Source organism: Rhinolophus ferrumequinum, chromosome 9, assembly GCF_004115265.2.
Source record: "Rhinolophus ferrumequinum isolate MPI-CBG mRhiFer1 chromosome 9, mRhiFer1_v1.p, whole genome shotgun sequence".
NCBI classification, from domain to species: Eukaryota; Metazoa; Chordata; class Mammalia; order Chiroptera; family Rhinolophidae; genus Rhinolophus; species Rhinolophus ferrumequinum.
In genome coordinates, this window is record NC_046292.1 from 13,092,690 (window position 1) to 13,115,336 (window position 22,647).

General features: G+C 48.1%; 1 protein-coding gene across 2 annotated transcripts in view; it reads right to left on the reverse strand.

The window, feature by feature from the left end:
- CAPZB (capping actin protein of muscle Z-line subunit beta) overlaps positions 1-22,647 on the reverse strand; it is a 133,900-nt gene that overhangs the window by 109,083 nt on the left and 2,170 nt on the right. The gene's annotated exons all lie outside the window — the stretch shown is intronic.

Here is a 22,647-nt window from a genome sequence, read left to right on the forward strand (position 1 = left end):
CATCGCTGTGGGCTCACGTGATTATCCCAGCCGACAAGGAGCCTCAGTGCATGGCGGGATTTTATCCAAGGCCACCCAGCAGTTAGGCAGGAAAGCCAGGTTGTCTGATTGCAAACGTGCCCTCTTTACCATAATGCCGAAAGCTTCAAGAATGCACTTCAGCAAGTTGTCACAACTCTCTCCAAGCAACGTATACAAGTACCCATTCACGAAGTGCAGCTTTGAGGCTGGAAAGCAAAGGCAGAACCATTTTCGGTGAAGCACCGTTCTTCGTTCTTCCTTCTTCGCAGTTATGTTTTAAAGTGCTCACCACGGCTTAAAGCTCCCCAGTGAGAAACTGCAGACATCAGCAGAAACCCCCAGAAAAGATAAACTCTTGATAAAGGGAAGGAAGGAGGGGCTGAGTGGCTGAGTTCAGACTGTGAATTCACGGAATCTTCCTGCAAAGAGGAAACCAAACTGCAGACCCAGCAGCCAGGAAGCCGAGGGCCCAGAGGGGCTGACAGCTCTGAGCCCTGAGGGCCAATCACAGGCAGCCTGGCCCAGAGGAAGAAGCAGGCGGGCTCCCGTGACTAAGGGCAGATGGAGGCAATTAACGCCTCTTGTTCGGGTGCCCGGGAAGAGGAACCAAAGGTGGCCACCCCAGAAATATGAAAAGCCAAAGCCATGCTGAATATGGGCTAATGAGAGTGGACAGCGGAAAGCATTCAACACCAGCGACTGCGAAGCAGGATGCCTGGGATCCTCAAGGGTTCCGAGCATCAAAAACGCAGGTGGCCGTCTGCTTCCATTTCTATTTTCTAACCCAGTAAATAAACTTTATTCACTGAAAGTGGCCAATGGGAGAGGGCTTCTGTGTGCCCACCCGAGGGTCTGCCAAGCAGGTAATGGAGTCCAGACAAGCCAGGAGTCCTCACTGATCCTCACCTCTGGTTAGTCTTTGACATACAGGGTCTAATTGATCCTGTAATACATTGCAGTTCAGGACAAGTAGGGGACCCACGTGGGCACGTCTCCTCCTCCCGTCTGTCACAGCCCTGCCACGTCTTGGGTCTCTTTGGCCTGGCCAAGTTCACTCACATCATCTACTTGCCCCAGTGGGCCAGTCCTGTTGTACAAAAGTCGCTGGAGAGCTATGGAGAGAGGACAGCCCCAATGTCCGATGGACCGCTCTGCTCCTCTTAAATCCTTCCAAAAGCCTGGCAGACTCACCATCATGTCCAGCACCACACAGGCGATCACACACCGTCTTTCCAAGCCACGAAGAAGTCACAATCTCAGAACAAGCTATTTACATAAGAAGACCAATTTCCTGCATTTTATAGGGTTCGTATCTGCAGGGCTCATAATTTTACAAGCAACCAATAATCGGCTGCTATAGTAAGTGCGCGAGTTGAAGAAAAAGCTTTGAGAAATAAACAAAAGAAATACAAAAATACTCTTTGAATATTAGTAAAACCTCTCAGAAGAGGGTCAGCTGCAAATCCAAGGCAGGCGCTTGTATCTTTAGGAAACCGGTCAAAAACAAAAAATACCCCACACAATAGATCTCGTATACAGGAACATCTGTATACGAGATGTTTCACACAGAGGTTTGTATACGGGAACATCTTTCCAACACCAGCCTCATGACCTGAGTCTGGAGTTCCCTGAAAGGGTCGTAAATACACCGCCTTAGATGGAATGCAGAACCACCCATGCACGACTGCACTGTCCACAAAGGGAGACGCCAGCTCACAGGCGCAGCTTTTCTCTAAGCATCAGCCCGTGCAACCGAAGGACATCCTCAAACAGACTGTATTTCACTGGTGCTGCCTCTGTGGTCTCCTTGGGAAGGGGGAATGGAGCAGCCTAGGACAAGAACCGCTCTGACCACAGGAATCAAAAACCCAACACAAGACCCCTCACATTTTAAAGGGAGAAGGAACAGGGTGCTTCATCGGAACCGTGATTTCAACGAGAGGTGCTATTGCACAGGTCATCTTTGCTCCTCTGGGACATTATACTCACCTTGATGCACTCCTGAGGATTTGCATCAAGGAAATGCAATAATGACCAGCATTCCACGCTATTATTTAGAGATTAACTCAGTGGGTGGGGTGAGGAGGAAGGGGCGACTTAAAGGGTTCGGCCAACCCCAGAAAGGCAGGAAGCTCCAGCAAAAAGACTGCCACTCTATCCAAGTCTTGTTGGAACTAAAGCACTGCAGGAAAATCAAGCAAACCAAAGGGGAATTAGAGCCATTCACAAAGGGAGGGGCCTTGGGATTAATGGACTCTTTAATTTTCGAGTTTCCTGAGGTTTATGGCTAATTAGGCCCCTTAACCATACTGTGATGTGATCAAATTTCAGCTGAGTTCATGGAACAGCTGAAGGAGGAAGATGGCACAGAAACTACCACTGGGCCCCAGGGACTGCAGACAAGGCCCACAGCACTTGTTTCCTGCCTTGATCCGCACTAATTAGGCACCTCTAATTCCCCAAACAATGGCTCTAGGGGCACTGTGTAATCCACCGTGTACGCTCACTCAGAGAGCACTGTTCTTACAATACTACTTACTGATAATTCTCTAATTTGGGACAAGCACGCACACGTGCGTGCGCGCGCGCACACACACACACTCTCAACGGCGGGGGGAAAATGACAGTAAGTGAAACTAGCAAACACGTATGTAGACAAAAATATTCAATCTTGTTAACCTACAAATGAAAAGTAAGGTACTATTTACTGCCTATTAAAGTAGAAATTAAGGGAGAAAAACACCCAAGGTTGACAAGGAAGCGATAAATGCACACTCGTATGCTGGTGGCATTATGACTTGGCATGACACTTTGGAAAAACAATTTGGCAGTATTTGTCAAGAGTTGTGAAAGTGTTCATACTTTCACACAATAATATTACTCCTGGGAGTCCATCCTACAAAAGCATCCAAATACACACAAAAATGCATAAAGGACCACAGTCACTGGAACACGGTTTACAATGCAAACACCTGGAAGTAATCGACAGACAGAACATGAGGAAGTTAACTGCTGTCTCCATCGTCTTCTCTAAGGAGTACCGAGCAGCCATTAAGGAATGATGGTTATGAACACTTCTTAGTAATGTGAAAAAACTCTCAAATAATATAAATTACTTCCAATAGACCTTACGTTTTAGAGCAGTTTTAGTTTCACAGCAAAATTGAGTGGAAGATACAGAGGATTCCCCTGTAACTCCCAGCCTCATGCACACACAGCCTCCTCCATTAGCAACGTCCCCTACCCGAGCGGTACCTTGGTTATAAGTGCTGTACCTACACCCCACACGTCGTTGTCACCCAAAGTCCGAAGTTCACACTAGGGTTCACTCTTGGTTACATTCAATGGGTTTGGACAAAAGTATGAAGATACATTACAGTATCACACAGAGTAGTTTCGCTGCCTTAAAAATCCTCTGTGCTCTGTCTATTCATCCTTCACTCTCCCCCAACCTCTGATAACCACTGGTCTTTTTACTGTCTTAGTTCTGCCTTTTGCAGAACGTCATATAGTTAGAACCACACAACATGCAGCCTTTTCGGATTGGCTTTTTCACTTAGTAACATGCACTTAAGGTTCCTCCATGTCCTTTCATTTCTTTTTAATGCTGAATAATATCCCACTGTCTGGATGGACCAGTTTTTATCCACTCCCCTAGTGAAGAGCATCTCAGTTGTTTTCAAGTTTCAGCAATTACAAATAAAGCTGCTATAAACATTCGTGTGCAAGTTTCTGTGTGAACGTAAGTTTTCATCTTTGGATAAAGGCCAAAGAGCACAATCACCGGATCTTATGGTGAGAGTATGTTCAGTTGTGTAAGAAACCGCCAAACTGTCTTGCAAAGTGGCTGCAGCATTTTGCATTCCCACCAGCCTGGTAACTCCACATCCTCGCCGGCATTCGGTGCTGCCAGTGTTCTGGATTTTGGTCATTCTAATAGGCGTGTAGTGGTATCTTGTTTGGTCATATTAATTTTTAAAAAGGAAGATAAAAATTATAGGTTGCCTATGACCATAAGTAATCAAAAACCACATGTAAGAAATGAAAGGATTTATAAAAAACTGAAACTGTTACAAGTGACTTTTTTTTCCTTCTATGAGCCAAACTTCCCACAATGAATATATAAAGTTGAACCATATGAAACCAACAATGCTCCACCATTTTTGGCCTCCAAAAATGGCAATTTCATATGGTTCAACCTAATAGTTTTACAATTAAAGTTTAAGTTTTAAGAACCTCAGGCGTTCACAGCATTTGTCCTTATTCTATACCACCACCCACTCTAACATAAAGAAACGTCACCATACACATACGGGCAAACAAGCCAAGTGGTCTAAAAGGCAATCTTCGGAATTTTATAATCCATCTAAGAGGATGTCAAACGGCTGATAGAAAAAAACCAGCCAACGAAGGTCAGTTTCACCATTTTGAAGCCCAATTCTGAAAGACACAGGCAGGCTCTCCACCCACGACCATGTGGAGATGGCACTTCTGTGCTGTAAGTTCAGAAGTCGGAAAGCCAGACGTGAAGTCACACAGTGCAGCCCTTTTGCAGGAGGGTGCGGTGGGGGCAACTGTGCCCCCGCTGGATGGTTGTCCCCTCGGCCTTCTGCCTAGAGGATGTCTGCTTCCCTTCCCTGGCCTCAGGACAAGGCTAACTTTATTCACCCAAGTCCCCTGACTCACGTGCCCAGGAAGCGGATCTGAGGACAGGAAGGCACACTGTGCAAAACTGTCCGTAGGGGTGGAACTGCTTTTTAAAAATATAAGCACATGCATAGAAAATATCTAGACAGATATGTACACCAAACTCTTAGCTATACTTCTGGGGGCGGAATTAAGAGGTGCGTTTCACTTTCCAAGTGACATATTTCTGTTGTTTAAATAGAGTAAGTAGTACTTTTGTAGTCAGAAAAACAATACGGAAATTATTTTTAAAAAGAGAGAATGGGAAATTTGCTTCGATTTCTTTCTTGTTTTCAACTTCCTCCCACTCTTCACTCAGTCTCCCAAGCCCCTCCTTCAAAGTTTCCACAAGGCAGTATTTATCCAGAAAAGGAGAAAAAGAAATACCACACACCGGGAGACCCGCACAGGCTGGCACTGTGCTAGGAGCTTCAGCCATACCATGTACCCTGTGCTTAGCTGAAGAGGGTACTGCCCTCCCAGAACAGCGACTCGGGCCTCTACAGGCAGCCAAGGGCTTGAGCTAGAGACCCACGAAATGACAGGGCAGTGACCTGGCAGAACCATGGTGGGGGTCGGGGGGGGGGCACCAGGAGCTGTGTGTTAGTCGGGCACTTCACTTACTCTTCAAATGAACCCCACGAGTAGGCAGGTTACTGAAACTGGCGTCCCAATTTCAAGGATGGGGAAGGAAAGCTCATCCTGAACCAGAATGCAAGCATCATGAAGGCAGAGCTTTCTCATCTGCCCCTCTGGGTCCCCCACACCCAGAACAGAGGGGGTCATGGGAGAGTTTCCAGAAGTTTTACTGGTGGATAAGGGAACGAAGCCTCACAGGCTCGGAGAGGTGAAGTGCCGTGCACACGGCTGCCTAGTTAGTAACCAGGTGGTACAGTCAACTTCTGGGCTCCAAACTGGCGCGCTCTGCCATGGGGCTCTTACCTCATGGCACACAGGAGAAGAAGAGAACGTATGAGGACCACGCTCTGCCTCTGCCTCTCCCGCAGCCCGCGGAGGCTGAGCTGTGCCTAACCTGAGCTGAGCTGGGCATCCGGACAGCATTCCGGGAGGAGCGTATTCAAAGCAGGCCTTTCATGGACATGAGTGGAAGAGGACATGCTCTCGCCAGATGAGCCGGCGCCCACCCACGCCACCTGCTCACCTCACTCCTCAGCCCTCACAGCCACTGAGCCCTGGCTGCAGCTTCACAATAAAGTCTATTAAAAACAAACACACAAACAAAAAAGCCCGATGGAACTTTTACTTAAAACAAGAGTTTTAAATGTTTAAGGAATTGGACCTAGTCTTAAAATAGCCATCGCATAAATAAAGATTTAACTGAAGATGAACTTCCAAGAGGCCAACCTGAGTGGGGATCTGAACTGTACAGTTAACTGGCATCATAACGAGAGGGAAATTACTTAACCTCGCTGGGCTTCAGGTTCTCATCTGTAAAACCAGGACGTCTCATTGCATCAGGACAACTGAAGATTAAACTATTACACTCAAGAGAGTTCAAGCATTTACTCAATGTCTTGAATTCTACTCCTGGCACATAGGGGTGTTCAAGAAATAAACGTTATTGCTATTAATACAAAATCATAACAATGGCTGCAAAACAAAGGACTTTTAAAAGCCGATCTAGTCCAATACCCTCGTTACAGATGGGGAAACTGAGACCCACAGAGGCTATAATAGATAACTTCTGATTATCCACTTACCACAATGCCTGAAAATGGTGGGTACCCACTGAATATAGTGTATAAATAATACCCCTATGAAGTAACATTCACCTAATCTGCTCAGAAATCATCTAACACAGGTCCAGCTTAATAGTACTTCCTCTGGCTGTTACCTGCAATAATTTACGTTAAAGAAAATTTCTCAGTAGGAGTCAAAATTCATCTGTATCTGCACTGCCCAATACACTAGCCACTAGCCCCATGTGGTTACTTAAAGGTAAGTGAAATAAAATTGGAGATTCAGTTCCTCAGCCACTCTAGCCACATTTCAAGTGCCGAAGGGACACATGTGGCCAGCGGCTACCAGACAGCACAGATATAGCCATTATCATGGAAAGTTCTAGTGGACAACACAGCTGTAGAAGACATTCTTAAAACAATGTATAATTTCTGTTCTTAAACAGTGTCTTTAGTTTCCTAAATCTTGTTGTCTGCTCGTAGCATTATGGGAACATAAGAAGGAAAAGACTTCATTAGCCTTTCTTTTTATGCAAATCTGCATGTTCTTATCAACAAGTCCAAAGCAGTATACTATGGAGGGGTGTTGGGGTCCAGAAGACAATGGGGACAGGCCAGGTAAAAGTAAAAAGCATTCTGATAAAATGCATTCTGGGCAGACACATAACTGGTGCCACTGCCCTCCATATCAGTAACAGAACATTCTGCTCAGTCAGAGGCCCACTCACCAAGCATCCCCGACACAGAAGGACCGTAAAAGACTGGGTAGTTTACCTCTGCTAAGCACCTGTGGTTTTCCAACAAGATGTGACCGAAGCAGAAACTAATTTCCTTTACAATTTACTTCTGATGCCAAAACTCACGTGACCCCACCTAAGCCAAGAAGTACACACTCGCCCCCTTTAATGGTCCAAGAGCAAGAAGTCCTGTTAAACGGAACAAGACCCAGAGAGTGGGCCTCTCTGCCAGCACAGCCACCTCCCTCCCTTTCTCTGAGGTCCCAGTAGGCTGGCACCCCCTCCAGGAGCTAGGAGGGCCACTTGGCATCCTTAGCTCCTGGACCACTAGGACACATGACCAAGTTAAAGATTCCATATGAAATCTTCTCACCTGGTAGTGAAGCCCCCCCCAAAGAAACACAGGGTGCAGAAGCATTTTTATGATATTCCACCCTTTATGTAAAAAGGGGGGGATAGAATTCAGATGACCCTTGAACAACACAGGTTTGAACAGCATGGGTCCACTTAAACAGGGATTTTTTTTCAATAAATATACAGTTGGTCCTCCATATCCCTGGGTTTCTCATCCACGGATAGGGAGGGCCAACTGTATGTACTGTTCTAAGCCAATCTTTATATAAAAGATTCAAGCATCTGTGGACTTTGGTATACACAGAGGGGTCCTGGGACGAGTCCTCCACGGACATTGAAGGACAACTCAGTTTTCAGGGAGTCAAAAGTCATACACAAATCTTCTACTGTACAGGGGGCCGGTGCCTCTAACCCCCGGGGTTGTTCAAAGGTCAACTGCATTTATATTTGTTATACCTAAAGAAAGGGGAAAAACCCACATCTACAAAAAACTCAAGCATGAAGACTTATAGCAGAATTATTCATAACATGTAAAACATGGACGCAACCCAAATGAACGTCAAGTGGTGCATGGACCCACTGTGGTACCATATACTCCTACTACCACGGACTACTACAGAATCCTATACAGCAATAAAAAAGAATAAAGTATTAACATAGGCGCCAACATGAATGAATCTCAAAAAATCATGCTAAGTGAATGAATGTCAAACACAAAAGACTATGCACTGTGATTCGATGTCTATAAAATTACAGAAAAGGCAAAAACCACAGCGACAAAGCGGATCGGTGGTCGTTGAGGCAGACACAGGGGTAGGGAGGGGTGAAGTGAGTGCCAAGGGGCACAGGGCACTTTATCAGGTGAGGGAATCATTCTCCAACCCAGTTGTCGTGGTAGCTATAGGATTATTACCAAAACTTACTAAACCACATACTTAAAACTGGTGAATTTTGTTGTATGTAAATAATACTTTGATAAAACAAAGAAAAAAACAGACCCTGGAAATAGTAAGCGGTTATCCAGCAAGAGGGGCACGGTGGGGCAGACTGGGCAAACGAGGAGCGGGACGGGGGGACATTTTTCTGATTACAGTGCTTCAGGCACTTATTTTCACCTCTGAAACTTGTGACTCTACTGCCTGTGCCAAAACGGAGTTACAATTCCTAAGCCAAATGCACACGAGAGCTCTGTGCTCTGGCTCGGCTGGGGCAGGGTTGTCCAATGCCCAGGTCCTGCTGGGGAGTTACAGGCATGAAAAGCTGAAAGCAGGTGAGATGGGGATGCAATCTCTGGATCCAAGCAGAGCAGAATGTAGAAACCCATCCCTCTCCTCTCCTCCCAGAAGCCGGCACTCCTTGTCCCAGGCGTCCTGCCACCATGTTAAAGAAACAATAGCTACCTCGAGTCAGACCCATTGAGGCAGGAGCGTGCACCTGTATTAAGACAGAAAAAAGTGACTCCCCAGACCATCAAGTCTTATCAGACTGTGAGAAAGAGTCCCATTGTCCTAGAAAACTATGTATTAAATACTTACAGAGATTACGCTTCCCCATCCTCACATAAAAAGAGTCTGCGGAAGAACTCCATTAAACCCTTATTGTTAAAGCATCACCTCTGTAACTGCCTCCATCCCACGAGGCGGGTACGACACGGACACACGACGGGCTTGCTGGGTACTGCGCGCAGACAGTCGGTCCTCGTTATCTGCCCATCCCGTATTTGCAGATTTGCCTAACTGCTAACGTTCCTAACCCCATAATCAATGCTCGCGGCACTTTCTCAGCCACTCGCAGACGTGCGAAGCGGCGAAAATTCGAGTGGCTGCTGCGCACGTTCTCAGCTGTTTCAATGCTCTGCCTTCTTATGTCTGCTCTCACACTGCAAACAAGTCATTTTAGTGCCTTATTTTTCCCATGGCCGTGCCTTTTGCTGATTTCGCTGGTGAAAAATGGCCCCAAGCATCATTCTGTCTGGTGTCCCTGAGTACAAGAAGGCTGCTGTGCCTTACAGAGAAAATACAAATAAGCTTCATCCCGACACGAGTTACAGCGCTGTTGGCTGTGACGGGAATGTTAACGGACCAAGGATACGTAGGAAATAAACAGAAACACACATGAGACAAGGTGTGTGTTTCACAGCAGGCCTTACTCACCTGAGAGCTGCAAGTTTATACGCCTTTACCAACCTCTCCGTTTCTCCAGCCCCCTGGCAACCACTTTTCTCCTCTCTGTTCCTATGAGTTTGCCCTTTGTTTTACATTCTACATATACTCGTTAAGCAATACCATGCAGTATTTGTCCTTCTCTGTTATGTATTAATCAGATGACAAAAACGCTGTGACCCGAGGCTTGCAGGAAACTTACCCTGTATTTCCTTTAGGAGCAATGGTTCAGTATTTGCTAATTCAGTGTTCGTGGCGATATTACAGACGACACAGTGAGCGACAAGAATAGACGGTATATATTCATTCGTGGGCAGGGAGACGTGTAAGGGAAAACAGAAAAGGGCTAGTTGTCCAACAATAGGGGAATGGTTTTAAACAAATTATAGCTGAAATATTACAGTCATTTAAAAAGTTTATGGAGAGTTTATAACAAGAAAATTCTCATCAAAAAAGGCTGGATATAAAAACAGCACAGACAATATGAACTCGATCACACGAAAAACCTTTAAAAGCTATGTACAAAGATGCTGACGCAGTATAACAAAAGGTAAACTGTAGCTGCTGGCAGGGTAAGATTATGGGTCATTATGTTTTCTTCTTTCCAGATTTCCAACTTTTCTATAATGAACATATTATGTTTATAACAAAAGAAAAACACACGATTTTTAAAAAGCACAATACGATCAGATTACAAGGGGCTCCCTCCCTTATGGCAGGGAACGGGATCAAGAAGCTTCTAGGGTCCCTGCCATTGGTGTTCACGCTCCACGTGATGGCCATGGGTATCTCCTCCACTCGGCTGGGAGCCCCTGAAGGCAGGAACCTCCCTTCATTCAGATCAGTGTCCCAGGACCTGGCACAGAGAATGGCACATAGGAGGTACTCAGCAGGTAATCATGCTTGGGGGAGCGGAGGGGGCGTGAACCAACAGCAAATAATACTCCAGGGAAAAAGCCAACTGCCACACTCTACAGGTAAAGGCTAGATGGTAGGGCAGGTGAGGTCAGGGTACAGAGACGGAGCTCAAACGGACCGGGTAAACTCAGAGCCCCTTCGTGACACAGGCTAACCTCACCTTGTGGCCCCCGCCTCCCTGCCCACTACCATCAAGCCCTCCCACCCCTACATTTTGGCTCCACCAAGCTTAAATTATACTTAGTTCCCCTGAATGTGCCATGAGTTCTGGCAGACACTCGTCTCCATGCCTGCCATGTTAACACCCACCCCTCCTGTCAAATGAGTCATCGCGGCTCCAACAAAACACCTCTCCTCTGGCATCCCAGCCTTGATTCCCCTCGGCCAGACACCTTCTTCAATGCATCTGCACACACCCCCTTACAGCAACTACCTCTCATGCCACAGATTCTGCTGTCAGACTGCCTGTCCCCCACTTGAACAGTCTCCTTGTAGACATGGAAAGTATCTTTATGCCCAGCCCAAGCGTTGCATATACTATTGTTAAATGTTTGGATGGGTGGATGGGCTGATGGATGGGAGGACAGATGGATATGGTAGAGGGATATGGTCGTCAGAGAAAGCTGGGGGCCAGTCAGGTCCTGGAAGTGGTACAGACACAGGCGGAAGGCAGGGAGGCTACGAGCTGAGCCCCAGTGACAGGAACAAGCCAGACCCTGGCGTTCACTAGCTAGTTTCAGGCGGGCCACAGGCGAGCATCTTTTATATCAGTATGTTTGTATATTATATATGTTTATTTCAATGGGGACTTGCTACTCAGGGCAATCACTACTGGTTTTCCATTTATGGTAATGACAAAGTTTCCCTCCTAAATAATTTACGTTAAAATTTGGCAATTTAAAGGAAAGTGAATTTATGGTTCTGATGCAGAGATGGATGTGGCAAAAACCGTGAAGGCTGCCCCCAGCAAAGGGCACTCAGCATGAAAGCAAGGCTCTCTCTCCCTTGGCCCGAACAGGGAGAACAAGGTCAGCTCAGAGGGCCCCGGAGATCAGCCGCGAGGCCCAGGCTACTAAGACGGCGCTATGACAGCAAAGTGAGCGGGACGAACGTACGGAGAGAAAAACGCTCCCTTCGGCCAGGTAACCCCACTCCCGAGGACTTCTTAAGGAAGTAACAAAAAAGGGACGGGGAAAACACATACATACATACATACACACACACACACGTGTGTGTGGATAGATATGACTGTGTTCTAACATTTTACAGAACTATGAGGACCCTGCTTTACTCAACACCACCATAAACCTTTTCCATATTGCTACACAGTCTTCACATGTCACAGTTTAATGGCTGTAATACATTCCACTGTATTATGTACCATCATTTTCCTACTTCCTGGTGAACATCCACTGTCTTGGCAGATGTTTGCTATTGCCATTGACAGCTCCCATGTACAGACAAACAACATACGAGCTCTAGCTCAGAGGGACCCGAATCCAGACCTGCCTGTCCCTAGATTTCGTCTTTAACTCAAGAGTACTGGCTTCCTGGATTGGTCAACCCAATTGCCAGGAAGCTCTTTCACAATGTCATGTTGGAAAGGGTGGTCTCGCCATGCATCACCGGAGAAGCACGTTCAAAGATGACTTTTCAAAGGAGCTTCATTTTACGTGGCAGACAAGACATCGGCCTACTCCAGAGTGCAGAGTCCGGACTCTCGAGTGTTAGGCACAGGACCACAGGCCCAGCTGCTTAGTGATTTACTGTGGGATCTGGACAAACCGCAGGCCCCGTGCGAGCGGTAAAACTCTGTGACACAGCAGAGGTCAAGGACACAAGCTTTCAAGTCGGAGCAGCTGGGTTCAAGTCCTGGCTCTGCCACTTCATAGCAATTTATATAAGCAATTTATATAAATTTACGTAATTTATAACTTACATAAAGTCACAGGAGCCTAAATTCACAAGATCCCGTGCTTTCCGTGGTTTCAGGTACCCACGGTCAACTGTGGTCCAAAAATATTCAATGGAAAATTCCAGAAATAAAAAGCCCATTAAGTTCGAAATTGCGCACTGTTCTGGGTAGCATGATGAAATCTCTGACATCTGCTCCATCTGCCCAGATGAGAGGCCTCCTTTTGTCCAGCATCTTCATGCTGTACCTGCCACCCACCTGTCACTTAGCAGCCGTCTGGGTTACCCGATCACCCGTCGTGGTATCATGTCACCCTTATTTTATTTAATAAGGACCCCGAAGTACAAGAGTAGTGATGTTAGCAATTCAGATATGGCCAAAGAGAAGCTATAAAGTGCTTCCTTTGAGCGAAAAGGTACGTGTGTATTGAAAAAAACATACTACATACAGGATTCGGTACTATCCGCAGTTTCAGACGTCCACTGGAGGTCTTGAAATGTGTCCCCGTGAATAATGGGGGACCACTGTAGGATAACGCATGTGAAGTGCCAACTAATGTATGTGGTGATGGATGCTGCTGCCTTCCTTTCCTTATTAACCCTGAGGGCCTCCTGAATGCTTCCGATGGTTTAGAATCGGGTTGTACTTGTTCCAATACACAGACCATGAGCTGAGGCCTGGAAATCATTTTTTTTCCTTCTGGCATGTAACGGAATTCAACTCCCAGAGTTTTATCCAATAATCCAATGCCTCACAAGGGTGGTGGAGTAAGACTCAAGCCTCCTAAAGCACTCTGAGCTCATCACAGAGACGTCTAACATTCTATGTGCGTCCATGTCCTGCCAATTAGTCACATGATGGGAGGGCCCTTCCGTAGGGACCATGGCAACCAGTTCTTGTCAGTTATCTCCAGAAATGCTTCCTTAACAATCAGTATGCACCAAACAGATAACGTGGAATCAAAATAAAAGCAGGATCATGGGGAAGTTCCCACGATGCTTTTCTGTGTTCTCCATCTGTATTCGGCAAGCTCAGAAACCGCAGTCCATCCTCATGGGGAGAAAAACACCTATACAGCCAGTTTATGGGAGGCAAAGGACAAGGGAATGCTAGCTATCAGATAAACGCCTCTGGAGGAAGTTATTTAAAGGAAGGAATGAGGAAATCGAGGTGGTTAAGGAAATGTGAAGACTGGACGCATTTCCCAGGGATCTCTCCTCGTGCCAAGTAAGATGGAAACACAGGCTGCATGAACTGAGGACCTGGAGAGCCTGCCCATCTCGTGAGCAGGTGCTGACGTCTACAGCCTAGTGACCCAAGCTCTCCGAGGTCAAACACCTGTGTGAGGCTCCACCTCCCGGGGCTGGACTGATTCGTTTTCTGTTGGCTATCTAGGTAGGCAGCTAACTATGGCCTCTTGGCTTATTCCTGGCCCCAGCGGCAAGTGTGACACAGCCAGGGCACGGAGTAAGCGGGCCCTGAGTTCCGATGCCAACGGGCACTGACAACTATTTATCCCCGTACTATTCTCATTACTTCAGAGTCCACCTGGATGGACACAGAGGACACAGGGCAGGGAAGAAAAAAGACTCTACAGTATTCGGGGCCTCAAAAGGGATTCCAAACCCTGACTACGGGGTAGAAGTTACTATGTGGGAAATGAGACCCCCTGTTAAATGAGGAACTGCAAGCTCATTCCTGACACATTTTAATAAGGGCTCCAAGTCATCAAAGCAAAACTAGGGGCAGTCATTTAACAAATAGTCTGCTCTGAGCTGCAAAAGCTTAAAAGAAAAAAAGTTGCTAAAGAACATTTGTTAGAACCATCAACATCAAGCACTTTCCTCTGTACATGAAAATGACAACATTCTTATACCAGCCTCCAGTGTGTCTTAGGGGCTGGATTTTGGAATCAGAAGGACCAAGTTTAAAAGCCTCCTCTGTCCCTTGCTAGTTGTGTGACCTTGTACAAGACACCTTTGCACCTGTTAGGCCTCCATTTCTACATCTGCAAAACGGGGGCATGACCAGGGCTGTGGCAGAGATTCCATGAGACAGTTTCCATAACATTCAGCACACAGGTTGGTCCTGTGCAAGCCCCCTTGTGTGACAAATCCTCTAAGCAAATGTGCAGAGTGGCCCAAGAGCAAGCACCCTGGAAGCCAGGGCCTCTCCTCAGTGTGAGCATTACACCTACATTTTAGATTTATGGCATTCCTTAATGCGGGGGTGTTTGTTTGTTTGTTTGTTTGTTTTGGATTCAATCAAATTTCCTTCCCTGTGGCATGGGCTCATCTGCATGACAAACGATGAAATTCCTATCAATAATGACGAGCCTGGATTAAGTGCCCACATATGCGGCCTGAGCTAAGGCACATCATGTACCTTATTCTTATTTAATCCTCTCAACTACCCTGCGAAGAGGACATTATGTCCATTTTACTGGTCAGGAAGTTGAGGCTCAGAGATGATGTAACTAGTTCAAGCTCACACAGAAGCAGCCATGGTGGGATTCAGAATTCCTCCCACTGTATTACACCAGGTTGTCTTCCAACAAGCAGTTCTGTTTTGTTTTGGCCATTTTCTTTTATTTTTTTCTCCTTCTTATACCCCTAAACCCTAACATTCTACACACCTTAGAATCAAACATGAAACCCCTAAGGCAGCGATGTCTTGCACTTCACAAAGAACACCTATGATGACCTGCCACCTTCAGAAAAGGAGAAAATGGACCCGAAAATCAGCACAGGAACTCTGTGGAAGGCGGGGGCTGAGATGGTGATCAGTGATTAGCCCTGCTCCCTTCAAAGGCCCTGGGTACCAAATGTAACTGGCACTCCAGGGTTGACCACTCATGCCAAGAGAAAAAAAAAAAGAATTAAACCATTTTCCAGAAGAGTGACTTTAATCATCACCTGGAACAAAAACACCATTTCAACGTGTTCACCAAAAGGCAGGTGTATGTTCCGCAAGGCCCTTAACCAACAAGGCTTTCCAGTGAGATACGGGAGAAGCAATGCCTCCTCTGAGACAGAGAACCGATACGAGATCCAAACTCTCTCCAACACAAAGCAAAGGAGTCTCCACACCGGAAGTCCCTTTTCGGCTCTGCCAACAAGCTACGAGTCCTATCACTGATAATAACATAGTGTTACTACTACTGTCAGTAACAGTTAATGTTACCATGTATCTGGCTTTATATGTATTAATTCACTTAATCCTCATCAAAATTCATCAGAAATGATACTTTTATTCTCACCATTTCATTGTGAGACAAGACAACCGCGGCAGAGAATGAAGGCAGCTGCCCGAGTCTGCAGGCTTAGACGTGAACCCATTAGTCCCACAAAGCAATGGCCAGGGTGCCGGGGACAGTGTAGCAATGTTATGGCCCTTACAGCTCCAAGGGGGCACTTTTCATTCATCTTCCCTCCTAAGAAGAAGAGACAGAACTTATCAGGCCCTGGGAAGGCAACCAACTGAGCTTGCTCAACGGGCAGTATGGTCTTTCCCCCCAGAAGCCCCGCAACGTGATGCGTCTGGATATGGTGCCCCAGGCTGGAGGGCTTCCCGGGAAAAAGCCCAGGGAACCCCGCAAGGTTTCATCCACCAGCAGTCACGAACAAGGGGCTGCCAGAACGATGAGGACAGGCACAGAGGATGGTGCTGCCAGAAAGCCGAGGCGATGGCACATTAAGATACATCTAACACCTGAAGGTGTAGCACATGAGCTTTCTCAAAACAGACTGCAGCTCAGCAAGTTCCAGCTGCTTTCATTGCAACAACCTGAACCACAAAAAAACAAACAAAAACAAAACCTTCTAACTTCTGACCTAAATCCGGACTTCGGCCACCATGGCTGGACCATAGACGAACCTCTCTCAACCTCAGCTTCCTCATCCATAAGATAAGCATCCTGGGGAGTGCACTCATGAGGGCCAGGAGAGCAGACTTCAACACGCATGAGCTCGAGTGGGTGGAATGGACCTGGATCCCAGTGTTAACTCGGCCACTGACTGGCTGGGGGCCCTCAGGCTAGTTACTAAACCTCTCTGAGCCTCAGTTTCCTTAACTCCACCGTGAGGAAACAGACCTCCTAAGTGACTGTGGGTCCCCAGCAGTGACCCTGGCAGAAGGCAGGCGGTATTGCCATGACTGACAGAATCCAGGAGGGACTACTGAATGACCTGTGGGATGAAGACGCTACTCGGGCCACTCCAGTTCCTGTCCACGAGTGCACTCCTCACGACCAATCAGAGGCCTCACATCTCAGGACTACCGGGGGTCCACACCCAGCACAGGTGGAGGCTCGAAGCGATTTCCAGACGGGGCTGCCTGGAGGCGGATACACAGGAAGCAAGGACAGCAGCTCCAGAAACTCCCCACAGCACACGGCACCGAGGTGGCCACGGCTGCGTCAGCGTCTGTGTTCCTTGGTGACGGGTCCACATTCAGCCCCAGCGGCCACACCCTGACTGAGAAGCCACCAGCAAGCTATGTTCAGCAGAGAAGCACAGACTGATAAAAACCAAGGCAGAGATGAAACAGGGCACCATTCAAGAGGAGCCCCTCCAGCGGCCACAGTGCCCTCACGTGAGACCTCAGCACAAGTGTGCGGTGGAGAAAAGCTGCTTCTCTCAGTTTCCAAGCACGACCTGGCACGCAGGAAGCATCGATGCAAAGCCAGATACACCCCACCGGGGCCAAAGCCTCCTAATGGAGAAGCTTTGAGAAGCCACATCAGATGTGAACAAGCCGGACTTGAACTCTCCACCTGCTGATCACGGCCACGACTGAGAAAGGAGGAGGGCATCTGGTGCCACCAGGAAACACTCACGTCCAACAGGGGCTGCTCGCCCTTCCCGTACCCCAGCCAAAAGGGCACGTGCAGAAATAGCTTTTCACAACCTTAGTGTTTTTAATTAAAAAGATTTCACCTGGTAAATGTAATGAGTCCCCTGCCTGAATCTCCTCCTGGAAACCTCTGAGACAGTAAGCCCAGACGATGCTCAGTGACATGCGCCCGCGGGTTTCGGATCGGATCCTAACTCACTCAGAAGGGCCGTGCTGAGTTCGGTGCTAAAAGAGGAAGCTTCACAGAGCAGCACAGGCAGTGGTGGAGAAGTTCCGGGTCTGAGCCAGCGGCAATGACTGCTCGTCATCTGCAGGATGGTAAGAACTTGTCGGCCAGAAAACACTGGGCCGGAAGACAGCCTGGGACAAGGGACTCGACCTCTTGGGGTCTGAGCAGAACAGGGGGATACCACTTGCCTTCCGGGCTGGCCGGGAGGTTATAAAACACACCTATCAACCATCCATATGAATAAAATAATCAGATAACGGCCAATACTCCTGCTGCACTGACACAGCGCCAGGCACGGCCTCCACCTTCCACACATAAACCCACTTAATCCTCACAAGAACCGCCATGGGGCAGGTGGATGGTAACCACCAGGACTGTGGCCTTAGAAGAAACAGGACTGTTGGACTAGACATTTATCACTAGGAAGTTGTAGACGAAGACTCCTTTTCATAGGTTTCCAGAGATTTCAGAACAGGAGGGGGCAAGAAAGGGAGAGGTGAGAGGGCCCCCAGACCTGCCTGTGTCCTGGACTTCACCGTGCTGGCTCTGCCTCATGCCCAGGTCGGTCAGACTCTCAGAGGCACCTGTTTCCATCTGCCTCCTCCATTTAACTTTACGACCCACATCTAACAGGCCCATCTGACTGCTCAGTGAGAGTCCACGAATGAGTGATGTGATGGAAACAATGCTAGAAGCAGCTGTGCACAGGCTCAGGAGTCAGAAGACTGTGGAGGCAGGCCTCGGTTTCCTCGCCTGCATCACGAGGGTGATGTGAGAACCTCAGAGCGTTGCTCTGGATATTAACAAGTCGTCAGCAAAGAGCTCCTGTCCCTACGACAGCCTCCGTGCAGCGCCTGCACCCTGCAGCTCTCATCTCTGTCCCTGCAGAGGACTAGGCGTCTCAGGCATCTGTTTGCCCAGAGCCGAAGGCTGTGTAAGCTGAGCAGACCTTGGTGCCACCGCAGATACGGGATGGCTGGATGGGCGCATCTCACTGGGCTAACCAGACTGAAATCCCTGGCCAGTTGTTCAGAGCATATCAAGGCTTTGCAGGCACCACTATCTAGGATTCAAACTGGCCAGAAACAGTTGTTGGGTTGATGATAAACCATCCTATCAGAATGCCTTCACAGGGAGCTCTGGGGACAGGAGCACCACCACCCCTCAGTCCCAGAGGTGGTCAATCATGACCTCTCACTCTGCCGTCCTATCTTTCTCAACCCTTCCTTCCCTTCCACACCCACAGCCGCACAGCAGCCGGGACCTCCATAACCTCACAGCTGATGCCTGCGAATGCCTCTGCCTTCCCAGGTCCTTCCTACACACCACAGCCAGATGACTCTTAAAATACCGCTACTTTGCCAGCCTGCTCAAATTTCTACCTGCCCTGTCAAAAATGTAACTGGCTCCACACTGTCTCAGATCAAATGCAAACTCCTTAGCTTAGCAACTCAGGCGCGCCACAACTCACTCCCCAGACTCAGGCACCCACACTTGCTCTGTCTACTCCATGGCTGGTCCCCAAATTCACAAGCTGACCATACCTGACCTTTGCTTTTGTTTCAGGCCCCGGCCTAGAATGCCCTCTCCTCGACTGCGCCCCAGGGCAAGGTCTCCTCAAGCTGACTGGGGGCTGGAGTGGTCTGCAGGGCTTCCTGGAGGAGGTGGAAAGCAAGCCAAGCCTGCAGGGACGTCAGATGTAGTCCTTGTTCAGTCTTTTCTACTACTACCTCCTTCCTGCTGCACTTAACTTTTTGGACACATCTTGCCTCCCCTTCTGGATCAGAGGACAGGGATTATGGCTTTTCACTTTGTGGGAAGCAAAGTAAGACAGAAAGCAGAATAATCATCACAGCTACCACTTACTCTGTACTGATAAAGTACCCTTGATTAAGTACATCACCAATTTCACTTCTTTTTCCTGGTCTCCCTATGGGATCCCCCAAGCTACAGATCAAGACACTGAGGCAGAGAAAGATTAGGATTTCACTCACGTCACACTGAGTGGCACAGACAGGACTCCACGTTCTGTGGAGCAGCAGCAAACCACACGCAGCCATCTCTCCGCTCTGCCCATTCATTCATTCATGTTTATGAAGAGCTTACCAAGCGCCAGGTGGCCAGCGCAAGGTGAGGGGCCGTTAGTGGAAACCAAACACACAAGGTCCCGGCTCTCACGGAGCTCACATGCTGTCCCCAGTCCTGACCCTCTTCTTCCAAGCCTGGAGGAGGGTGAGGACTCTCGGTTCGTAAGGGGCTCCACCTGGCACAGACGTGGCATCGGATCTGAGATCCAGCATCAGGTTATGGCAACAGGTGGTGTCCAGTGCACAGGGAGCCTTGTCTTTTGTGGGGAAGAAGAGCCTCGGGTTCTATAAGGGAAGTTCTTCGTTTAAGGCACAGCCCAAAGCCAAGCAGGCTTCAAATAAGCCTTCCGCGGGCAGTAAGGAGTGAAGGAAAGGGGTCTAGCTCTGGAGTCAGAAAACCCAGTTCTGCCACTTAGTCGCTATAGAGGAACTAACCACATACCTCGGAACCTCATGTGTAAAATGTTGATGGTAACAGTTAGTACTTACGTAATTATGTGCCAGATGCTGTTGGATGCTTGACGTGTACCATCTGATTTAAGCCTCACCAAAGCCTTAGTGTTCTTATCCCAAGGCAGTCTGGCTCCTAAGTCCTAACTTCTTATATTATGCAGCCTCCCTGCCAAGGCCGAACCCTCCTGGTCGGGCTGCTGTGAGGAGGCTCCACCAGGCTAAAGCCCCTAGCAGAGTGCTCGGTGCATGGCTGGTGCCGTGTAAGCGCAAGTCTCTACCTCCCTACACTGAAACGTCCGTAAAAGCTTAGGTTTGGAAACAGCATTGCTCTAGGGGCTCCTAACACGGGTGGATCCGGCACTGGCATCCTTCGGGCTTCTGCACGGCACTCTCACTGCTGGGACCTGCTGCGAGGAGAAATCGGACGAGACCCTGTACTTAGGAGCTCACGGCTCACTGTTTCTGAGAAACAGAGTGTCCAGCACAGGGGTCAGGTGGACCCAGCTCTGAGTCCCAGGCCTGCCTCTCAAACTGATCACTCGACTGCTCGAGCTTCAGGCTCCTTACAAGTAAAGCAGGGGGTCAGGGGAAACCTAAGTCACGTTTCTGGGTGACAACAGACCCTCAATCAACGGTAGCTACCCAGGTTAGAAGGACAGGACTTCCCGTGGCATCGCAAGGTTCCGTTCCTGGATGGTAGAGCTTCTGGTCTGCAGAGAGACAGTGCAACTCACGTCCACGGGGATGGCAGAGACCAGAGCAGGCGCACCCGAAGGTCTGGGAGCGAAGCCTGGCACGAGCCCCAGCTTTCTCTTTAAGAGTCTCCCGCCACAGCTCATGCAAAGGTGCTTGCAATTACACTAAACAAGGTTCTTCCCCCTTAAACTTCTGGCGTATTAAACACGCCCCTTGGGCACCCCCACAATGTAAGCTGTGAGGGTGAGGACCCTTGCCTGTCTTGCTCACCATTGCGTCCTCGGCACATAAAGCAGCAGAGAAGGCAGTTAACAAATATATGGTGAATTAATGCAATCCTGTACCTTCAGGTTCCTACCTTCCTAACTCACTTCTGCATTGGCCTAAGAGCAAACATTTACCCACCTGGGAAACGGGAATCTCAGTGGTCAATGTACCTGCCCAGCCACCGTTTCCTGTACTGTCAGTCATCTGTCCTCTCCCCTCCCCACAGAAGGTAAAAGAAATCTAGGACTTCCAACTTATACACAGGAATATTTGCTTTCAAATGTATGATTTATCATCTCCTTAATCTCAAGCTATCAATCGTTGGCTGCTTTTTCAAGCATTCCACCGGAGGCCAGTTGGGTTTAAATGAACAGGGCTGTATATACATGAGGGGTCTGAGCGGAGCGTGTATCTCACCCACACCAGGAGACCCGCCAAGATACATTAGTTCAACTATATTGTTTCACCTTGTAACAATATGACAGACATCCCGGATCAGCTCCTGTCAGGCAACACCATCTGTGAGCTGCAGGGACAATTCATGAGGGGGCCTCCCAGCCTGTCCCTTCACTGCTACACCCCCACCACCCAGCCCGTGAATCATAACTCTAAGCTAGAGTAATAATTCCTACGTTACAAGCTAGAGCTGTGTGAGGAAAAGTGCTTTAAAATGTAAAGCACTTACAGACAGTTGTAAGATTATTACCTGCAAGGGGAATGCATATAAATTCCAGTTGTCTGTGTATTCTTAACTGATGCCAACAAAAATCATGGAATTTACTCCGAAGTCCAATGCATTTGAGATTCTCCATCCACTATTTCCCTCCATGGATCACTGAGATCCACCTGTTTTCTCTACCATCAAACCTACTGAAAACAAAAACCACAGTGCTCTTCATTCATTTACCTAATCTGCAGCCCGACCCACCGTTTCTGTCCTACCCCAACTGTCTCCACAGTTTATTACAGTATTCAAGTAGGGGATACATTTGACAATAGCCTGTCAGAAATTACTTCTCAGCCTAGGGGATACTAAGAACAAGTTAATGAGAGAATGAACATGAACTCCAAGTGGTTAAGTTCATGAATACAGACACACCCCAAAGGAGAGCCCTCCAAGCCATTTCCTTCAAGCCATGGAAAGAAAACACAAGACGAAAATCCCTGCCGTCAAAGAGCGCATGTTCTGGCCCAGGCACTCCCAAGCAACTATTTCACTAACGTCGTCTCCTATGCAAAGGACCCAGGACACAATCCAGTCAGTAAATGCTGCTCCTGGTGCTTTCTTTGATAGCTCAGCTGGTAGAGCGGAGGACTATAAATGCTGCTCCTCCCTTGCCATCTCTGCACAGTACCCCGTTATTATGTTTTCTAAGCAGTGTCCTTTACGTCTTCCCACACTTAGCAGCCTGGGGCATGGGAAGGAGAAGCTGTGAGCCTGCCAGGTATGCGTCCACTGACTGAGCGACGCCCTGAGTAAGAGTAAGTTAGTCCGCCCCAGCTTCTGCTTCTTTCCCCGTCCAATGGGGATACCTCAAAAGGCTGCGTGTGGATGAAAGGAGCTCACA